General features: G+C 36.6%; 1 pseudogene; it reads right to left on the minus strand.

Annotated features, from left to right (window-relative positions):
• Positions 1–2,828: 2,828 nt before the first annotated feature.
• LOC119419400 lies at positions 2,829–3,828 on the minus strand (annotated as a pseudogene).
• Positions 3,829–4,153: the final 325 nt, after the last annotated feature.

Consider the following 4,153-nt stretch of genomic DNA (forward strand, 5'->3'; position numbering starts at 1 on the left):
AACGTTTCTACATTTTTTGTTGTTTTGCTTTGTTTTGGGTTTTTTTTTGAATGTCCAGAGGACCAGATTTAACTTTTTTAGATACATCTATCTTTGCTCAACCCCACTGTGTATAAAAAAAATGCTAAAAGAAAATGCAAACAATAATCATAGAATAAAACCTATAATGTTGTATTTTTGTTGCACATATCTAAGCTGACATTTTTTTTTGAAAAGTGAGAAGAATTACAAAATGTCCAAATTTCCTTTTTGTTTTCTTACCAAAACACACTTTGTTGAATTTACTAATACAAAAACTAATAAAATATTAACGTGATTTATGTCTGTTGCATTTTGAAACATCAAAAGTTCCTAATGTAAAATATTAAATAAAAAGTTGAAATTTGAATATCTGTTTTAACCTATGGTATATATTGTTTTCAATTCAGTTCAATTCAGTTTATTTATACAGCACCAAGTCGCAACAGAAGTCGTCTCAGGGCACTGAACAGAAACATTAATACAAAAAAAAGTTAACACTATTTTTCTGAGGAGCAGACTGCTTTGAATTTAACTGCATCGCAGAACTCTCATCTTGAGCAAGCATGAAGGAGACAGTGGAAAGTAAAAACTCCCTCATGAGGAAGAAACCTTTAGCAGAACCAGGATCAGGACAAGCAGCATCTGCTTTGACCGGCTGGGTTTGAGAGGAACAGATACACAATGGCAGGTCAAGAATCACATGTTAATATAGAAATAGTATCACATGAAAACTATTCAATTTTAAGAATTCATTTAAGGAAATGAGGTCAATTTGTCCTCTATTAGTCTAAGTTTAAGACAGCATGACAAGCCAAGCCTAATTATAGAATTTATCGAAAAAGAAAGTCTTAAGCCCAGTCTTAAAACTGGACAATGTGTCAGCCCTACAGACAGAAACTGGAAGTTGGTTCCACAAGAGAGGAGCCTGATAACTGAAAGATCTTCCTCCCATTCTGCTTTTGGATCTCTAGGAACCACAAGTAAACCTGCAGTCTGAGAGCAAAGTGCTCTGTTAGGAAAATATGGAATAATAAGATCTTTTTTTTTTTTTTAAGTGGAACTAGGTTGTTGAGAGCTTTGTAGGTTAGAAGTAAAATTTTTGAATTCAATTCTGGACTTGACAGGGAGTCAGTGGAGAGAAGTTAAAACTGGAGAAATATGATCTCGCCCAGTAACTCCAGTTAAGACTCTGGCAGCAGCATTTTGGATCAAATGAAGACTTTTTAAAGAAATATTTGCACATCCAGATAATAAACCATTGCAATAATCCAGTCTAGATGCGACAAATGCATGAAACTGTTTTTCTGCATCATTTTTAGATGTTTCTAATTTTAGCGATATTACGCAGGTGAAAGAAGGCGGTTTTAGTAACATTTTTAATGTTTTAATGTACAAAGTATTAAATATTGTCATGTTTTTTTTTTTTTTGTATTCCTTTCTGTTGGGGGAAATTCTATCATTCTGTCATTCTCTGACATTGTTTGCGCAAAATAAACAATTTAATGACAGTTGAAGATTTCGATCTGGCATTTATTTGCAAGGTCAGATTCAGGACAGGTTACACAGACACAAGGACGTCAGGAGCATCTGTAATGTGGGGGGGGGGGCACAATGATGTGTGTAGGTGTGTGTGCGCGAGCGCAGTGCGCACGTAAAAAAAGGTGTTCACTAGTGAACAAAAAAGCAGCATTTCACCTAGATTTCCTTTAATTCCACACATTTAAAACATGTTTCTCACCAAGTTTGTGTAAATTCATCTGTGGGTTTAAAGACATTTTAACTTTAACACAGAGCGTCAGATCGACACTATTTGTGTTTATAGAGAAATAAAAAACATCACCACTGGACTTTTTTACTTGTGTTCAACACTACTCATCTAAATGATGTTTCTCATGAAGCTTGAGGACAATAAGGTGTGGGGTTTTAAAGACATTTCAACTTTAATGCACCTGAACACACAGCGTCTCTTACACCTGCAGCGTCTCTTACACCTGCAGCGTCTCACAGCGTCACAGTTACTGCTAAGCTAACATGCTACAGACGTAGCTCCTCTCAAGCATCCTCCTAACATGAATACATGTTTATGATCAATCCCCTGGTCAACAACTGCAAACACTAAGCTGCTAAACTGGCAAGCGAGTAACACAGGTACCTCCACCTCCTCCACCTGTGCGCGTTTTCTGCCGAGGGACGGTGGAGAGTTGGAGGTAACCAGGAAAACCTGGAGTGGAGTTTTAGTGGCTTGAATATTCTCCTATTAATCAAGTGGAATGGATTTGTTCACGAAGAAAGAGAAACTGCGCTGCCTGAACTAATGTTTTATAGTAAAAGTGTGTGTGTGTGTGTGTGTGGGGGGGTACTTGTCCCCTTCACTTATAATGGTTGCGACGCCTAGACAACATATATATAAACATAATTCTGTGTCTACACATGAAAACCAGTCACAGAATTAAGCCACGAGCCACATTATCTGCTCTTTTTTATGCTCCTCTCAGCTCAGAGTTCAACATTATTCAGGGGGTGTCCTTGAAGCCAGCTGTAGCTTACACAGCACTCACATTATGGTTCATGAGCAGAGATAAGACAGTGTTTTGGGAGATGGTTCAGCTTGTTTTTGGCTTCTTGTTCTTAGGGCAGAGGGGAATAATGTTCTCAGTCATTATAATAAAACATTCAAAACCTTTGACCAAAAATTTCCTAACTTTAAAATAATTTATATTACTAAAAGTTTGTTTCTGTGTTTTTGCAATAATAAAACCCTATATTTTCACTACGTGTGACTAAGTTTACTAAATTACTAACTGAAATTACAGTATGTTGGCATCACAAGAGCTGGGCTGCAGTATCTGCAAAGTCACAATGAGCTTTGATGCTTTTCTGAACCAGGGGTAAAATAGTGCATATATCACAGGGTTTAGACATGAGTTAAAATAAAAGAGAAAAAGCAATAATGATGCATATGATGTACTGGGTAAATCAACTTGAAAACAGAGTACCAGTAATATGGACAGAAAGATATAAGGTATACAGTAATAAGAACACTAAGAGTCCTGACTGCTTTCAATTCAGATTTTTTAGCTTCTAAGTTCACTGAAACCCGAGATCTGATTAATGCAATTTGAGAACGCATCGTACGGGCCTGAGACACAGCTACCACAATTACTTTTATAAACAAAACACAAATTACAACTGGAAAAATACAGTTTAAAATAAGATCAACAGTTCCTGTAATTTCATCAAAGGAAAGTGTGCATTCTCCAACGCAAGAATTCATCCTGCCTGGTTGAATCAGGAGATCTTTTAAATAGAAAATGCTGTAAGAAGCAGACCACAGCCAACATAGACAAACACTGCATTTTACTCTTGCCACAGTGATTTTGGTGGAATAATGCAAAGGGTCACAAATAGCCACACAGCGGTCAATTGATATAAGAACAATATTTCCAGTTGAAGCAGAGAGAAAAAGACAAACTACATAATAATACAAGAAACACAAAGCATCTCCAACTATCCAGCAAGATGTAGTTCTAAAAATTTCAACTGGTAACATCAGAAATCCAGTTAGGAAATCTATGACTGCCAGTGAGAGGAGGAGGATGTTAGATGGTGTCTGGAGCTGCCTGAAAAAAAAAAACACAGAAATGTTTCTTCACTAAAATGAGAGCAGTGAAAAAATAGTCATGTAAAAGTTTTCACATTTATACAATTGAAATCACAAACAGATCTTAATTTCTGCCTGAAATGTGAGACTGAGATGATGACGAGGAGGTTGAGGACAACAGTAATCATAGAGATAAAGGACATCATGATGTTCAGGAGCACAACTTCAGGCCAGTGAAGTGTAGTCTTCATGCAGGAACTGTTAATGAGCTGTGGAAAACAAAGTTCTCCCTCCTGTATTGCCATCATCAGAAAGCTACAGCTGACTGACTGTATCTCTTTGTAATACAACCAATTTATCTGTGTCTTCTATTCCCCTAATTATTTTCTGTTAGTCTCTGCTGAACATTGATTTTGCTCCTCTTTTGGGTTTTAATTTTTTTTTACTGTTTGTTAAATATCCCTTGTCTTTATTGTGATTTGTTTACACTTGCCTTCTGTTTCTCTCCAAACTTGGAGCTGGGGGATTTAA

Source organism: Nematolebias whitei, chromosome 13 (assembly GCF_014905685.2).
Source record: "Nematolebias whitei isolate Nwh7 chromosome 13, NemWhi1, whole genome shotgun sequence".
NCBI lineage: Eukaryota > Metazoa > Chordata > Actinopteri > Cyprinodontiformes > Rivulidae > Nematolebias > Nematolebias whitei.